This window comes from Engystomops pustulosus, unplaced genomic scaffold (assembly GCF_040894005.1).
Source record: "Engystomops pustulosus unplaced genomic scaffold, aEngPut4.maternal MAT_SCAFFOLD_18, whole genome shotgun sequence".
In the NCBI taxonomy this organism is placed as follows: Eukaryota; Metazoa; Chordata; class Amphibia; order Anura; family Leptodactylidae; genus Engystomops; species Engystomops pustulosus.
The window spans coordinates 2,063,826-2,083,501 of NW_027284960.1; positions in this window are offsets into that span (position 1 = coordinate 2,063,826).

The following is a 19,676-nucleotide window of genomic DNA, read 5'->3' on the forward strand; positions in this document are numbered from 1 at the left end:
CAGTGTATTACGGATGCGGTCACATGTACCGCTATTTCTTTTTAAACTTAAGTCCGGCCCTCCAACGATCTGAGGGGGACAGTGAACGGCCCCCTACATAAAAAGTTTGGGGACCCCTGTATTAGGGGTTTGATTGAATTAGGCACAGTCTGACGATTTTTTTTTTTTTTCCCAAAACTTAAAGTGACTTAAAATCCAGTTGTGTGCTGTCAGTGTAGGTTAGAAACTAGGCATACAAGAACCCAACCGGCTTTCTTAGGCCTACAAGAAGATAGAAGACGTGGTGGTGAGTACAGGGTTTTTATTTTTTTTATTAAAAAGGGCAGTAAAAAGGTTGTGGTGGGCGGAGGCCAATAGTTAGTTATGAGGGGCAGAATAGGAAATAATTAATGGTGAGGGGCAGTATAGAAAATAATTAATGGTGAGGGGCAGCATAGGGAATAATTAATGGTGGAGGGGCAGTATAGGAAATAATTAATGGTGGAGGGACAGTATAGAAAATAATTAATTTGAAGGTCAGTATAGGAAATAATTAATGGTGGAGGGGCAGTATAGGAAATAATTAATTTGAGGGGCAGTATAGGAAATAATTAATGGTGAGGGGCAGCATAGGAAATAAGTAATGGTGGGGGGCAGTATAGGAAATAATTAATTATGAGGGGCAGTATAGGAAATAATTAATGGTGAGGGGCAGCATAGGAAATAACTAATGGTGGAGGGGCAGTATAGGAAATAATTATGAGGGGCAGTATAGGAAATAATTAATGGTGAGGGGCAGCATAGGAAATAATTAATGGTGGAGGGGCAGTATAGGAAATAATTAATTTGAGGGGCAGTATAGGAAATAATTAATGGTGAGGGGCAGCATAGGAAATAATTAATGGTGGGGGGCAGTATAGGAAATAATTATGAGGGGCAGTATAGGAAATAATTATGAGGGGCAGCATAGGGAATAATTAATTATGAGGGGCAGTATAGGAAATAATTAATGGTGAGGAGCAGCATAGGGAATAATTAATGGTGGAGGGGCAGTATAGGAAATAATTAATTATGAGGGGCAGTATAGGAAATAATTATGAGGGGCAGCATAGGAAATAATTAATGGTGGAGGGGCAGTATGGGAAATAATTAATGGTGAGGGGCAGCATAGGAAATAATTAATTATGAGGGGCAGTATAGGAAATAATTATGAGGGGCAGCATAGGAAATAATTAATGGTGGAGGGGCAGTATGGGAAATAATTAATGGTGAGGGGCAGCATAGGAAATAATTAATGGTGGAGGGGCAGTATAGGAAATAACTAATTTGAGGGGATGTATAGGAAATAATTAATTATGAGGGGCAGTATAGGAAATAATTAATGGTGGAGGGGCAGTATAGGAAATAATTAATGGTGAGGGGCAGTATAGGAAATAATTATGAGGGGCAGTATAGGAAATATTTATGAGGGCAGTATAGGAAATAATTAATGGTGAGGGGCAGCATAGGAAATAATTAATTATGAGGGGCAGTAGAGGAAATAATTATGAGGGGCAGTATAGGAAATAATTATGAGGGGCAGCATAGGAAATAATTAATGGTGGAGGGGCAATAAAGGAAATAATTATGAGGGGCAGCATAGGAAATAATTAATTATGAGGGGCAGTATAGGAGATAATTAATTTGAGGGGCAACATAGGGAATAATTATGAGGGGCAGTATAGGAAATAATTAATGGTGGAGGGGCAGTATAGGAAATAATTAATGGTGAGGGGCAGTATAGGAAATAATTAATTTGAGGGGAAGTAAAGGAAATAATTAATGGTGGAGTGGCAGTATAGGGAATAATTAATGGTGGAGGGGCAGTATAGGAAATAATTAATTTAAGGGGCAGTATAGGAAATAATAATGGTGAGGGGCAGCATAGGAAATAATTAATGGTGGGGGGCAGTATAGGAAATAATTAATGGTGAGGGGCAGCATAGGAAATAATTAATGGTGGAGGGGCAGTATAGGAAATAATTAATTTGAGGGGAAGTATAGGAAATAATTAATGATGAGGGGCAGCATAGGAAATAATTAATGGTGAGGGGTAGTATAGAAAATAATTAATGGTGGAGGGGCAGTATAGGAAATAATTAATTTAAGGGGCAGTATAGGAAATAATTAATGGTGAGGGGCAGCATAGGAAATAATTAATGGTGGGGGGCAGTATAGGAAATAATTAATGGTGAGGGGCAGCATAGGAAATAATTAATGGTGGAGGGGAAGTATAGGAAATAATTATGAGGGGCAGTATAGGAAATAATTAATGGTGAGGGGCAGTATAGGAAATAATTAATGGTGAGGGGCAGCATAGGAAATAATTAATGGTGGGGGCAGTATAGGAAATAATTAATGGTGAGGGGCAGCATAGGAAATAATTAATGATGGAGGGGCAGTATAGGAAATATTTAATTTGAGGGGAAGTAAAGGAAATAATTAATTTGAGAGGAAGTATAGGAAATAATTAATGGTGGAGGGGCAGTATAGGAAATAATTAATTTGAGGGGCAGTATAGGAAATAATTAATGATGAGGGGCAGTTTAGAAAATAATTAATTATGAGGGACAGTATAGGAAATAATTCATGGTGAGGGGCAGCATAGGAAATAATTAATGGTGGAGGGGCAGTATAGGAAATAATTAATTTGAGGGGAAGTATAGGAAATAATTAATTTGAGAGGAAGTATAGGAAATAATTAATGGTGGAGGGGCAGTATAGGAAATAATTATGAGGGGCAGCATAGGAAATAATTAATGGTGGAGGGGCAGTATAGAAAATAATTAATTATGAGGGGCAGTATAGGAAATAATTATGAGGGGCAGTATAGCAAATAATTATGAGGGGCAGTAAAGGAAATAATTATGAGGGGCAGTATAGGAAATAATTAATGATGAGGGGCAGCATAGGAAATAATTAATAGTGGGGGGCAGTATAGGAAATAATTAATGGTGGGGGGGCAGTATAGGAAATAATTAATTTGAGGGGGAATATAGGAAATAATTAATTTGAGGGGCATTATAGGAAATAATTATGAGGGGCAGTATAGGAAATAATTAATGGTGAGGGGCAGCATAGGAAATAATTAATGGTGGTGGGCAGTATAGAAAATAATTAGTTATGAGGGGCAGTATAGGAAATAATTAATTATGAGGGGCAGCATAGGGAATAATTATGAGGGGCAGAATAGGAAATAATTAACGGTGGAGGGGTAGTATAGGAAATAATTAATTATGAGGGGCAGCATAGGAAATAATAAATTATGAGGGGGGACATAGGAAATAATTAATGAAGAGGGGCAGTATAGGAAATAATTAATGGTGAGGGGCAGCATAGGAAATAATTAATGGTGGAGGGGCAGTATAGGAAATAATTAATTTGAGGGGAAGTATAGGAAATAATTAATTTGAGAGGAAGTATAGGAAATAATTAATGATGGAGGGGCAGTATATGAAATAATTAATTTGAGGGGCAGTATAGGAAATAATTAATGATGAGGGGCAGTTTAGGAAATAATTAATTATGAGGGGCAGTATAGGAAATAATTAATGATGAGGGGCAGCATACGAAATAATTAATGGTGGAGGGGCAGTATAGGAAATAATTAATTTGAGGGGAAATATAGGAAATAATTAATTTGAGGGGCAGTATAGGAAATAATTAATTTTGAGGGGCAGTAAAGGAAATAATTGTGAGGGGCAGTATAGGAAATAATTAATGGTGAGGGGCAGTATAGGAAATAATTAATGGTGGAGGGGCAGTATAGGAAATAATTAATGGTGAGGGGCAGTATAGGAAATAATTAATGGTGGAGGGGCATTATAGGAAATAATTAATGGTGAGGGGCAGTATAGGAAATAATTATGAGGGACAGTATAGGAAATAATTATGAGGGGCAGTATAGGAAATAATTAATTTAAAGGGCTGTATAGGAAATAATTAATGGTGGAGGGGCAGTATAGGAAATAATTAATGGTGGAGGGGCAGTATAGAAAATAATTAATTATGAGGGGCAGTATAGGAAATAATTATGAGGGGCAGTATAGGAAATAATTAATGATGAGGGGCAGCATAGGAAATAATTATGAGGGGCAGTATAGGAAATAATTAATGATGAGGGGCAGCATAGGAAATAATTAATAGTGGGGGGCAGTATAGGAAATAATTAATGGTGGAGGGGCAGTATAGGAAATAATTAATTTGAGGGGAAATATAGGAAATAATTAATTTGAGGGGCAGTATAGGAAATAATTATGAGGGGCGGTATAGGAAATAATTAATGGTGAGGGGCAGCATAGGAAATAATTAATGGTGGTGGGCAGTATAGAAAATAATTAATTATGAGGGGCAGTATAGGAAATAATTAATTATGAGGGGCAGCATAGGGAATAATTATGAGGGGCAGTATAGGAAATAATTAACGGTGGAGGGGCAGTATAGGAAATAATTATGAGGGGCAGCATAGGAAATAATTAATGGTGGAGGGGCAGTATAGGAAATAATTAATGGTGGAGGGGCAGTATAGGAAATAATTAATTTGAGGGGCAGTATAGGAAATAATTAATGGTGACGGGCAGCATAGGAAATAATTAATGGTGGTGGGCAGTATAGAAAATAATTAATTATGAGGGGCAGTATAGGAAATAATTAATTATGAGGGGCAGTATAGGAAATAATTAACGGTGGAGGGGTAGTATAGGAAATAATTAATTATGAGGGGCAGCATAGGAAATAATAAATTATGAGGGGGGACATAGGAAATAATTAATGGTGAGGGGCAGTATAGGAAATAATTAATGGTGAGGGGCAGCATAGGAAATAATTAATGGTGGAGGGGCAGTATAGGAAATAATTAATTTGAGGGGCAGTATAGGAAATTATTAATGATGAGGGGCAGTTTAGGAAATAATTAATGGTGGAGGGGCAGTATATGAAATAATTAATTTGAGGGGCAGTATAGGAAATAATTAATGATGAGGGGCAGTTTAGGAAATAATTAATTATGAAGGGCAGTATAGGAAATAATTAATGATGAGGGGCAGCATACGAAATAATTAATGGTGGAGGGGCAGTATAGGAAATAATTAATTTGAGGGGAAATATAGGAAATAATTAATTTGAGGGGCAGTATAGGAAATAATTAATTTTGAGGGGCAGTATAGGAAATAATTATGAGGGGCAGTATAGGAAATAATTAATGGTGAGGGGCAGTATAGGAAATAATTAATGGTGGAGGGGCAGTATAGAAAATAATTAATTATGAGGGGCAGTATAGGAAATAATTAATTATGAGGGGCAGCATAGGGAATAATTATGAGGGGCAGTATATGAAACAATTAACGGTGGAGGGGTAGTATAGGAAATAAGTAATTATGAGGGGCAGCATAGGAAATAATAAATTATGAGGGGGTAACATAGGAAATAATTAATGGTGAGGGGCAGTATAGGAAATAATTAATGGTGAGGGGCAGCATAGGAAATAATTAATGGTGGAGGGGCAGTGTAGGAAATAAATAATTTGAGGGGAAATATAGGAAATAACTAATTTGAGGGGCAGTATAGGAAATAATTATGAGGGGCAGTATAGGAAATAATTATGAGGGGCAGTATAGGAAATAATTAATGGTGAGGGGCAGTATAGGAAATAATTAACGCTGGAGGGGCAGTATAGGAAATAATTAATGGTGGAGAGGCAGTATAGGAAATAATTAATGGTGAGGTGCAGCATAGGAAATAATTAATGGTGGGGGCAGTATAGGAAATAATTAATGGTGAGGGGCAGCATAGGAAATAATTAATGGTGGAGGGCAGTATAGGAAATATTTAATTTGAGGGGAAGTATAGGAAATAATTAATTTGAGAGGAAGTATAGGAAATAATTAACGGTGGAGGGGCAGTATAGGAAATAATTAATTTGAGGGGCAGTATAGGAAATAATTAATGGTGAGGGGCAGCATAGGAAATAATTAATGGTGGAGGGGCAGTATAGGAAATAATTAATTTGAGGGGCAGTATAGGAAATAATTAATGGTGAGGGGCAGCATAGGAAATAATTAATGGTGGGGGGCAGTATAGGAAATAATTAATGGTGAGGGGCAGCATAGGAAATAATTAATGGTGTAGGGGCAGTATAGGAAATAATTAATTTGAGGGGAAGTATAGGAAATAATTAATGGTGGAGGGGCAGTATAGGAAATAATTAATTTGAGGGGCAGTATAGGAAATAATTAATGATGAGGGGCAGTTTAGGAAATAATTAATTATGAGGGGCAGTATAGGAAATAATTAATGGTGAGGGGCAGCATAGGGAATAATTAATTATGAGGGGCAGTATAGGAAATAATTGTGAGGGGCAGTATAGGAAATAATTAATGGTGAGGGGCAGGATAGGAAATAATTAATGGTGAGGGGCAGTATAGAAAATAATTAATTTTGAGGGGCAATATAGGAAATAATTATGAGGGGCAGTATAGGAAATAATTAATGGTGAGGGGCAGTATAGGAAATAATTAATTATGAGGGGCAGTATAGGAAATAAAAATGAGGGGCAGCATAGGAAATAATTATTGGTGGAGGGGCAGTATAGGAAATAATTAATTTGAGGGGCAGTATAGGAAATAATTAATGGTGAGGGGCAGCATAGGAAATAACTAATGGTGGAGGGGCAGTATAGGAAATAATTAATTTGCGGGGCAGTATAGGAAATAATTAATGATGAGGGGCAGTTTAGGAAATAATTAATTATGAGGGGCAGTATAGGAAATAATTAATGGTGAGGGGCAGCATAGGGAATAATTATGAGGGGCAGTATAGGAAATAATTATGAGGGGCAGTATAGGAAATAATTAATGGTGAGGGGCAGGATAGGAAATAATTAATGGTGAGGGGCAGTATAGAAAATAATTAATTTTGAGGGGCAATATAGGAAATAATTATGAGGGGCAGTATAGGAAATAATTAATGGTGAGGGGCAGTATAGGAAATAATTAATGGTGGAGGGGCAGTATAGGAAATAATTAATTTGAGGGGAAATATAGGAAATAATTAATTTGAGGGGCAGTATAGGAAATAATTAGTTTGAGGGGAAGTATAGGAAATAATTAATTTGAGGGGAAGTATAGGAAATAATTAATTTGAGAGCAAGTATAGGAAATAATTAATGGTGGAGGGGCAGTATAGGAAATAATTAATTTGAGGGGCAGTATAGGAAATAATTATGAGGGGCAGTATAGGAAATAATTATGAGGGGCAGTATAGGAAATAATTAATGGTGAGGGGCAGCATAGGAAATAATTAATTATGAGGGGCAGTATAGGAAATAAAAATGAGGGGCAGCATAGGAAATAATTAATGGTGGAGGGGCAGTATAGGAAATAATTAATTTGAGGGGCAGCATAGGAAATAATTAATGGTGGGGGGCAGTATAGGAAATAATTAATGGTGAGGGGCAGCATAGGAAATTATTAATGGTGGAGGGGCAGTATAGGAAATAATTAATTTGCGGGGCAGTATAGGAAATAATTAATGATGAGGGGCAGTTTAGGAAATAATTAATTATGAGGGGCAGTATAGGAAATAATTAATGGTGAGGGGCAGCATAGGGAATAATTAATTTTGAGGGGCAATATAGAAAATAATTATGAGGGGCAGTATAGGAAATAATTAATGGTGAGGGGCAGTATAGGAAATAATTAATGGTGGAGGGGCAGTATAGGAAATAATTAATTTGAGGGGAAGTATAGGAAATAATTAATGGCGGGGGGGCAGTATAGGAGATAATTAATTTGAGGGGCAACATAGGGAATAATTATGAGGGGCAGTATAGGAAATAATTAATGGTGAGGGGCAGCATATGAAATAATTAATGGTGGGGGGCAGTATAGGAAATAATTAATGGTTAGGGGCAGCATAGGAAATAATTAATGGTGGAGGGGCAGTGTAGGAAATAAATAATTTGAGGGGAAATATAGGAAAGAATTAATTTGAGGGGCAGTATAGGAAATAATTATGAGGGGCAGTATAGGAAATAATTTATGGTGGGGGGCAGGATAGGAAATAATTAAAGGTGAGGGGCAGTATAGAAAATAATTCATTATGAGGGTCAGTATAGATAATAATTATGAGGGGCAGCATAGGAAATAATTATAAGGGGCAGTAAAGGAAATAATTATGAGGGGCAGTATAGGAAATAATTAATGATGAGGGGCAGCATAGGAAATAATTATTAGTGGGGGGCTGTATGGGAAATAATTAATGGTGAGGGGCAGCATAGGAAATAATTAATGGTGGAGGGGCAGTATGGGAAATAATTAATTTGAGGGGAATTATAGGAAATAATTAATTTGAGAGGAAGTATAGGAAATAATTGATGGTGGAGGGGCAGTATAGGAAATAATTATGAGGGGCAGCATAGGAAATAATTAATGGTGGAGGGGCAGTAAAGGAAATAATTATGAGGGGCAGCATAGGAAATAATTATTTATGAGGGGCAGTATAGGAGATAATTAATGGTGGGGGGCAGTATAGGAAATAATTAATTATGAAGGGCAACATAGGAAATAATTAATTATTAGGGACAGTATAGGAAATAATTAATGGTGAGGGGCAGCATAGGGAATAATTAATTATGAGGGGCAGTATAGGAGATAATTAATTTGAGGGGCAACATAGGGAATAATTATGAGGTGCAGTATAGGAAATAATTAATTATGAGGGGCAGTATAGGAAATAATTAATGGTGAGGGGCAGCATAGGGAATAATTAATTATGAGGGGCAGTATAGGAAATAATTATGAGGGGCAGTATAGGAAATAATTAATGGTGAGGGGCAGGATAGGAAATAATTAATGGTGAGGGGCAGTATAGAAAATAATTAATTTTGAGGGGTAATATAGAAAATAATTATGAGGGGCAGTATAGGAAATAATTAATGGTGAGGGGCAGTATAGGAAATAATTAATGGTGGAGGGGCAGCATAGGAAATAATTAATGGTGGAGGGGCAGTAAAGGAAATAATTATGAGGGGCAGCATAGGAAATAATTAATTATGAGGGGCAGTATAAGAGATAATTAATTTGAGGGGCAACATAGGGAATAATTATGAGGGGCAGTATAGGAAATAATTAATGGTGGAGGGGCAGTATAGGAAATAATTAATGGTGAGGGGCAGTATAGGAAATAATTATGAGGGGCAGTATAGGAAATAACTAATGGTGAGGGGCAGTATAGGAAATAATTAATGGTGAGGGGCAGTATAGGAAATAATTAATTATGAGGGGCAGTATAGGAAATAAAAATGAGGGGCAGCATAGGAAATAATTAATGGTGGAGGGGCAGTATAGGAAATAATTAATTTGAGGGGCAGTATAGGAAATAATTAATGGTGAGGGGCAGCATAGGAAATAATTAATGGTGGGGGGCAGTATAGGAAATAATTAATGGTGAGGGGCAGCATAGGAAATAATTAATGGTGTAGGGGCAGTATAGGAAATAATTAATTTGAGGGGAAGTATAGGAAATAATTAATTTGAGAGGAAGTATAGGAAATAATTAATGGTGGAGGGGCAGTATAGGAAATAATTAATTTGAGGGGCAGTATAGGAAATAATTAATGATGAGGGGCAGTTTAGGAAATAATTAATTATGAGGGGCAGTATAGGAAATAATTAATTGTGAGGGGCAGCATAGGGAATAATTAATTATGAGGGGCAGTATAGGAAATAATTGTGAGGGGCAGTATAGGAAATAATTAATGGTGAGGGGTAGGATAGGATAGGAAATAATTAATGGTGAGGGGCAGTATAGAAAATAATTAATTTTGAGGGGCAATATAGGAAATAATTATGAGGGGCAGTATAGGAAATAATTAATGGTGAGGGGCAGTATAGGAAATAATTAATTATGAGGGGCAGTATAGGAAATAAAAATGAGGGGCAGCATAGGAAATAATTATTGGTGGAGGGGCAGTAAAGGAAATAATTAAATTGAGGGGAAATATAGGAAATAATTAATTTGAGGGGCAGTATAGGAAATAATTAGTTTGAGGGGAAGTATAGGAAATAATTAATTTGAGGGGAAGTATAGGAAATAATTAATTTGAGAGCAAGTATAGGAAATAATTATTGGTGGAGGGGCAGTATAGGAAATAATTAATTTGAGGGGCAGTATAGGAAATAATTATGAGGGGCAGTATAGGAAATAATTATGAGGGGCAGTATAGGAAATAATTAATGGTGAGGGGCAGCATAGGAAATAATTAATTATGAGGGGCAGTATAGGAAATAATTAATATGAGGGGCAGCATAGGAAATAATTAATGGTGAGGGGCAGTATAGAAAATAATTAATTTTGAGGGGCAATATAGAAAATAATTATGAGGGGCAGTATAGGAAATAATTAATGGTGAGGGGCAGTATAGGAAATAATTAATGGTGGAGGGGCAGTATAGGAAATAATTAATTTGAGGGGAAGTATAGGAAATAATTAATGGCGGAGGGGCAGTATAGGATATAATTAATTTGAGGGGCAGTATAGGAGATAATTAATTTGAGGGGCAGTGTAGGAAATAAATAATTTGAGGGGAAATATAGGAAATAATTAATTTGAGGGGCAGTATAGGAAATAATTATGAGGGGCAGTATAGAAAATAATTATGAGGGGCAGTATAGAAAATAATTTATGGTGGGGGGCAGGATAGGAAATAATTAATGGTGAGGGGCAGTATAGAAAATAATTCATTATGAGGGTCAGTATAGATAATAATTATGAGGGGCAGCATAGGAAATAATTATAAGGGGCAGTAAAGGAAATAATTATGAGGGGCAGTATAGGAAGTAATTAATGATGAGGGGCAGCATAGGAAATAATTAATAGTGGGGGGCTGTATGGGAAATAATTAATGGTGAGGGGCAGCATAGGAAATAATTAATGGTGGAGGGGCAGTATGGGAAATAATTAATTTGAGGGGAATTATAGGAAATAATTAATTTGAGAGGAAGTATAGGAAATAATTGATGGTGGAGGGGCAGTATAGGAAATAATTATGAGGGGCAGCATAGGAAATAATTAATGGTGGAGGGGCAGTAAAGGAAATAATTATGAGGGGCAGCATAGGAAATAATTATTTATGAGGGGCAGTATAGGAGATAATTAATGGTGGGGGGCAGTATAGGAAATAATTAATTATGAAGGGCAGCATAGGAAATAATTAATTATTAGGGACAGTATAGGAAATAATTAATGGTGAGGGGCAGCATAGGGAATAATTAATTATGAGGGGCAGTATAGGAAATAATTAATGGTTAGGGGCAGTATAGGAAATAATTATGAGGGGCAGTATAGGAAATAATTAATGGTGGTGGGGCAGTATAGGAAATAATTAATTTGAGGGGAAGTATAGGAATAATTAATTTGAGGGGAAGTATAGGAAATAATTAATTTGAGGGGCAGTATAGGAAATAATTAATTTGAGGGGCAGTATAGGAGATAATTAATTTGAGGGGCAACATAGGGAATAATTATGAGGGGCAGTATAGGAAATAATTAATGGTGAGGGGCAGCATAGGAAATAATTAATTATGAGGGGCAGTATAGGAAAAAATTATGAGGGGCAGCATAGGAAATAATTAAAGGTGGAGGGGCAGTATAGGAAATAATTAATGGTGGAGGGGCAGTATAGGAAATAATTAATGGTGAGGGGCAGTATAGGAAATAATTAATGGTGAGGGGCAGCATAGGAAAAAATTAATGGTGGGGGGCAGTCTAGGAAATAATTAATGGTGAGGGGCAGCATAGGAAATAATTAATGGTGGAGGGGCAGTAAAGGAAATATTTAATTTGAGGGGAAGTATAGGAAATAATTAATGTTTTGGGGCAGCATAAGAAATAATAATGGTAGGGGGCAGTTTAGGAAATAATTAATGGTGGAGGGGCAGTATAGGAAATAATTAATGGTGAGGGGCAGTATAGGAAATAATTATGAGGGGCAGTATAGGAAATAATTATGAGGGGCAGTATAGGATATAATTAATTTAAAGGGCTGTATAGGAAATAATTAATGGTGGAGGGGCAGTATAGGAAATAATTAATGGTGGAGGGGCAGTATAGAAAATAATTAATTATGAGGGGCAGTATAGGAAATAATTATGAGGGGCAGTATAGGAAATAATTATGAGGGGCAGTAAAGGAAATAATTATGAGGGGCAGTATAGGAAATAATTAATGATGAGGGGCAGCATAGGAAATAATTAATAGTGGGGGGCAGTATAGGAAATAATTAATGGTGGAGGGGCAGTATAGGAAATAATTAATTTGAGGGGAAATATAGGAAATAATTAATTTGAGGGGCAGTATAGCAAATAATTATGAGGGGCAGTATAGGAAATAATTAATTATGAGGGGCATCATAGGGAATAATTATGAGGGGCAGTATAGGAAATAATTAACGTGGAGGGGTAGTATAGGAAATAATTAATTATGAGGGGCAGCATAGGAAATAATAAATTATGAGGGGGGACATAGGAAATAATTAATGGTGAGGGGCAGTATAGGAAATAATTAATGGTGAGGGGCAGCATAGGAAATAATTAATGGTGGGGGGCAGTATAGGAAATAATTAATTTGAGGGGAAGTATAGGAAATAATTAATTTGAGAGGAAGTATAGGAAATAATTAATGGTGGAGGGGCAGTATATGAAATAATTAATTTGAGGGGCAGTATAGGAAATAATTAGTGATGAGGGGCAGTTTAGGAAATAATTAATTATGAGGGGCAGTATAGGAAATAATTAATGATGAGGGGCAGCATACGAAATAATTAATGGTGGAGGGGCAGTATAGGAAATAATTAATTTGAGGGGAAATATAGGAAATATTTAATTTGAGGGGCAGTAAAGGAAATAATTAATTTTGAGGGGCAGTATAGGAAATAATTATGAGGGGCAGTATAGGAAATAATTAATGGTGAGGGGCAGTATAGGAAATAATTAATGGTGGAGGGGCAGTATAGGAAATAATTAATTTGAGGGGAAGTATAGGAAAAATTAATTTGAGGGGAAGTATAGGAAATAATTAATGGTGGAGGGGCAGTATAGGATATAATTAATTTGAGGGGCAGTATAGGAGATAATTAATTTGAGGGGCAACATAGGGAATAATTATGAGGGGTAGTATAGGAAATAATTAATGGTGAGGGGCAGCATATGAAATTATTAATGGTGGGGGGCAGTATAGGAAATAATTAATGGTTAGGGGCAGCATAGGAAATTATTAATGGTGGTGGGGCAGTGTAGGAAATAAATAATTTGAGGGGAAATATAGGAAATAATTAATTTGAGGGGCAGTATAGGAAATAATTATGAGGGGCAGTATAGGAAATAATTATGAGGGGCAGTATAGGAAATAATTTATGGTGGGGGGCAGGATAGGAAATAATTAATGGTGAGGGGCAGTATAGAAAATAATTAATTATGAGGGGCAGTATAGGAAATAATTATGAGGGGCAGCATAGGAAATAATTATAAGGGGCAGTAAAGGAAATAATTATGAGAGGCAGTATAGGAAATAATTAATGATGAGGGGCAGCATAGGAAATAATTAATAGTGGGGGGCAGTATGGGAAATAATTAATGGTGAGGGGCAGCATAGGAAATAATTAATTGTGGAGGGGCAGTATGGGAAATAATTAATTTGAGGGGAATTATAGGAAATAATTAATTTGAGAGGAAGTATAGGAAATAATTGATGGTGGAGGGGCAGTAAAGGAAATAATTATGAGGGGCAGCATAGGAAATAATTATTTATGAGGGGCAGTATAGGAGATAATTAATTTGAGGGGCAACATAGGGAATAATTATGAGGGGCAGTATAGGAAATAATTAATGGTGGGGGGCAGTATAGGAAATAATTATGAGGGGCAGTATAGGAAATAATTAATTATTAGGGACAGTATAGGAAATAATTAATGGCGAGGGGCAGCATAGGGAATAATTAATTATGAGGGGCAGTATAGGAGATAATTAATTTGAGGGGCAACATAGGGAATAATTATGAGGGGCAGTATAGGAAATAATTAATGGTGAGGGGCAGTATAGGAAATAATTGAGGGGCAGTATAGGAAATAATTAATTTGAGGGGAAGTATAGGAAATAATTAATTTGAGGGGAAGTATAGGAAATAATTAATGGTGAGGGGCAGCATAGGAAATAATTAATGGTGGGGGGCAGTATAGGAAATAATTAATGATGAGGGGCAGTTTAGGAAATAATTAATTATGAGGGGCAGTATAGGAAATAATTAATGATGAGGGGAAATATAGGAAATAATTAATTTGAGGGGCAGTAAAGGAAATAATTAATTTTGAGGGGCAGTATAGGAAATAATTATGAGGGGCAGTATAGGAAATAATTAATGGTGAGGGGCAGTATAGGAAATAATTAATGGTGGAGGGGCAGTATAGGAAATAATTAATTTGAGGGGAAGTATAGGAATAATTAATTTGAGGGGAAGTATAGGAAATAATTAATGGTGGAGGGGCAGTATAGGAAATAATTAATTTGAGGGGCAGTATAGGAGATAATTAATGGTGGGGGGCAGGATAGGAAATAATTAATGGTGAGGGGCAGTATAGAAAATAATTCCTTATGAGGGTCAGTATAGATAATAATTATGAGGGGCAGCATAGGAAATATTTATAAGGGGCAGTAAAGGAAATAATTATGAGGGGCAGTATAGGAAATAATTAATGATGAGGGGCAGTATAGGAAATAATTAATTATGAAGGGCAGCATAGGAAATAATTAATTATTAGGGACAGTATAGGAAATAATTAATGGTGAGGGGCAGCATAGGGAATAATTAATTATGAGGGGCAGTTTAGGAGATAATTAATTTGAGGGGCAACATAGGGAATAATTATGAGGGGCAGTATAGGAAATAATTAATGGTGAGGGGAAGTATAGGAAATAATTAATGGTGGAGGGGCAGTATAGGAAATAATTAATTTGAGGGGCAGTATAGGAGATAATTAATTTGAGGGGCAACATAGGGAATAATTATGAGGGGCAGTATAGGAAATAATTAATGGTGAGGGGCAGCATAGGAAATAATTAATTATGAGGGGCAGTATAGGAAAAAATTATGAGGGGCAGCATAGGAAATAATTAATGGTGGAGGGGCAGTATAGGAAATAATTAATGGAGGAGGGGCAGTATAGGAAATAATTAATGGTGAGGGGCAGTATAGGAAATAATTAATGGTGAGGGGCAGCATAGGAAATAATTAATGGTGGGGGGCAGTCTAGGAAATAATTAATGGTGGAGGGGCAGTATATACGAAATAATTAATGGTGGGGGGCAGTATGGGAAATAATTAATGGTGAGGGGCAGCATAGGAAATAATGGTGGAAGGGCAGTATAGGAAATAATTAATTTGAGGGGATGTATAGGAAATAATTAATTGTGAGGGGCAGTATAGGAAATAATTAATGGTGGAGGGGCAGTATAGGAAATAATTAATGGTGAGGGGCAGTATAGGAAATAATTATGAGGGGCAGTATAGGAAGTAATTATGAGGGCAGTATAGGAAATAATTAATTTGAGGGGAAGTATAGGAAATAATTAATTTAAGGGGCAGTATAGGAAATAATAATGGTGAGGGGCAGCATAGGAAATAATTAATGGTGGGGGGCAGTATAGGAAATAATTAATGGTGAGGGGAAGCATAGGATATAATTAATGGTGGAGGGGCAGTATAGGAAATAATTAATTTGAGGGGAAGTATAGGAAATAATTAATGATGAGGGGCAGCATAAGAAATAATTAATGGTGAGGGGTAGTATAGAAAATAATTAATGGTGAGGGGCAGTATAGAAAATAATTAATTATGAGGGGCAGTTTAGGAAATAATTATGAGGGGCAGTATAGGAAATAATTAATTTGAGGGGAAGTATAGGAAATAATTAATTTGAGGGGCAGTATAGGAAATAATTAATGGTGAGGGGCAGCATAGGAAATAATTAATGGGGGGGCAGTATAGAAAATAATTAATTATGAGGGGCAGCATAGGAAATAATTAATGGTGGGGGGGGGGCAGTATAGGAAATAATTAATTTGAGGGGCAGTATAGGAAATAATTAATAGTGAGGGGCAGCATAGGAAATAATTAATGGTGGGGAGCAGTATGGGAAATAATTAATGGTGAGGGGCAGCATAGGAAATAATTAATGGTGGAGGGGCAGTATAGGAAATAATTAATTTGAGGGGAAGTATAGGAAATAATTAATTTGAGAGGAAGTATAGGAAATAATTAATGGTGGAGGGGCAGTATAGGAAATAATTATGAGGGGCAGCATAGGAAATAATTAATGGTGGAGGGGCAGTAAAGGAAATAATTATGAGGGGCAGCATAGGAAATAATTAATTATGAGGGGCAGTATAGGAGATAATTAATTTGAGGGGCAACATAGGGAATAATTATGAGGGGCAGTATAGGAAATAATTATTGGTGAGGGGCAGTATAGGAAATAATTATTGGTGAGGGGCAGTATAGGAAATAATTATGAGGGGCAGTAGAGGAAATAATTAATGGTGAGGGGCAGCATAGGAAATAATTAATTATGAGGGGCAGTATAGGAAATAATTATGAGGGGCAGCATAGGAAATAATTAATGGTGGAGGGGCAGTATAGGAAATAATTAATGGTGGAGGGGCAGTATAGGAAATAATTAATGGTGAGGGGCAGTATAGGAAATAATTAATGGTGAGGGGCAGCATAGGAAATAATTAATGGTGAGGGGCAGCATAGGAAATAATTAATGGTGGAGGGGCAGTATAGGAAATATTTAATTTGAGGGGAAATATAGGAAATAATTATGAGGGGCAGTATAGGAAATAATTAATTTGAGAGGAAGTATAGGAAATAATTAATGGTGGAGGGGCAGTATAGGAAATAATTAATTTGAGGGGCAGTATAGGAAATAATTAATGGTGAGGGGCAGCATAGGAAATAATTAATGGTAGGGGACAGTATAGAAAATAATTAATTATGAGGGGCAGTATAGGAAATAATTAATTATGAGGGGCAGCATAAAGAATAATTATGAGGGGCAGTATAGGAAATAATTAATGGTGGAGGGGCAGTATAGGAAATAATTAATGGTGTAGGGGCAGTATAGGAAATAATTAATTTGAGGGGAAGTATAGGAAATAATTAATTTGAGAGAAAGTATAGGAAATAATTAATGGTGGAGGGGCAGTAAAGGAAATAATTATGAGGGGCAGCATAGGAAATAATTAATTATGAGGGGCAGTTTAGGAGATAATTAATTTGAGGGGCAACATAGGGAATAATTATGAGGGGCAGTATAGGAAAAAATTAATGGTGGAGGGACAGTATAGGAAATAATTAATGGTGAGGGGCAGTATAGAAAATAATTAATTATGAGGGGCAGTATAGGAAATAATTAATGGTGAGGGGCAGTATAGGAAATAATTAATGGCTAGGGGCAGCATAGGAAATAATTAATGGTGGGGGGCAGTATAGGAAATAATTAATGGTAAGGGGCAGCATAGGAAATAATTAATGGTGGAGGGGCAGTGTAGGAAATAATTAATTTGAGGGGAAATATAGGAAATAATTAATTTGAGGGGCAGTATAGGAAATAATTAATAGTGAGGGGCAGCATAGGAAATAATTAATGGTGGGGAGCAGTATGGGAAATAATTAATGGTGAGGGGCAGCATAGGAAATAATTAATGGTGGAGGGGCAGTATAGGAAATAATTAATTTGAGGGGAAGTATTGGAAATAATTAATTTGAGAGGAAGTATAGGAAATAATTAATGGTGGAGGGGCAGTATAGGAAATAATTATGAGAGGCAGCATAGGAAATAATTAATGGTGGAGGGGCAGTAAAGGAAATAATTATGAGGGGCAGCATAGGAAATAATTAATTATGAGGGGCAGTATAGGAGATAATTAATTTGAGGGGCAACATAGGGAATAATTATGAGGGGCAGTATAGGAAATAATTATTGGTGAGGGGCAGTATAGGAAATAATTATGAGGGGCAGTATAGGAAATAATTATGAGGGACAGTAGAGGAAATAATTAATGGTGAGGGGCAGCATAGGAAATAATTAATTATGAGGGGCAGTATAGGAAATAATTATGAGGGGCAGCATAGGAAATAATTAATGGTGGAGGGGCAGTATAGGAAATAATTAATGGTGGAGGGGCAGTATAGGAAATAATTAATGGTGAGGGGCAGTATAGGAAATAATTAATGGTGAGGGGCAGCATAGGAAATAATTAATGGTGAGGGGCAGCATAGGAAATAATTAATGGTGGAGGGGCAGTATAGGAAATATTTAATTTGAGGGGAAATATAGGAAATAATTATGAGGGGCAGTATAGGAAATAATTAATTTGAGAGGAAGTATAGGAAATAATTAATGGTGGAGGGGCAGTATAGGAAATAATTAATTTGAGGGGCAGTATAGGAAATAATTAATGATGAGGGGCAGTTTAGGAAATAATTAATTATGAGGGGCAGTATAGGAAATAATTAATGGTGAGGGGCAGCATAGGAAATAATTAATGGTGGAGGGGCAGTATAGGAAATAATTAATTTGAGGGGAAGTATAGGAAATAATTAATTTGAGAGGAAGTATAGGAAATAATTAATGGTGGAGGGGCAGTATAAGAAATAATTATGAGGGGCAGCATAGGAAATAATTAATGGTGGAGGGCAGTATAGGAAATAATTAATGGTTGAGGGGCAGTATAGGAAATAATTAATTTGAGGGGCAGTATAGGAAATAATTAATGGTGAGGGGCAGCATAGGAAATAACTAATGGTGGGGGGCAGTATGGGAAATAATTAATGGTGAGGGGGCAGCATAGGAAATAATTAATGGTGGAGGGGCAGTATAGGAAATAATTAATTTGAGGGGAAGTATAGGAAATAATTAATTTGAGAGGAAGTATAGGAAATAATTAATGGTGGAGGGGCAGTAAAGGAAATAATTATGAGGGGCAGCATAGGAAATAATTAATGGTGAGGGGCAGCATAGGAAATAATTAATGGTTAGGGGCAGCATAGGAAATAATTAATGGTGGAGGGGCAGTATAGGAAATAATTAATTTGAGGGGAAATATAGGAAATAATTAATTTGAGGGGCAGTATAGGAAATAATTAATATTGAGGTGCAGTATAGGAAATAATTATGAGGGGCAGTATAGGAAATAATTATAAGGGGCAGTATAGGAAATAATTAATGGTGAGGGGCAGCATAGGAAATAATTAATGGTGGGGGACAGTATAGAAAATAATTAATTATGAGGGGCAGTATAGGAAATAATTAATTATGAGGGGCAGCATAGGGAATAATTATGAGGGGCAGTATAGGAAATAATTAATGGTGGAGGGGCAGTATAGGAAATAATTAATTATGAGGGGCAGTATAGGAAATAATTAATGGTGGAGGGGCAGTATAGGAAATAATTAATGGTGAGGGGCAGCATAGGAAATAATTAATGATAGGGGGAAGCATAAGACATAATTAATGGTGGAAGGGCAGCATAGGAAATAATTAATGGTGGTGGTGTAAGAAACAATCAATTATGAGGGGCTGTCTAGTAATTAATGGGGGGAAGGCA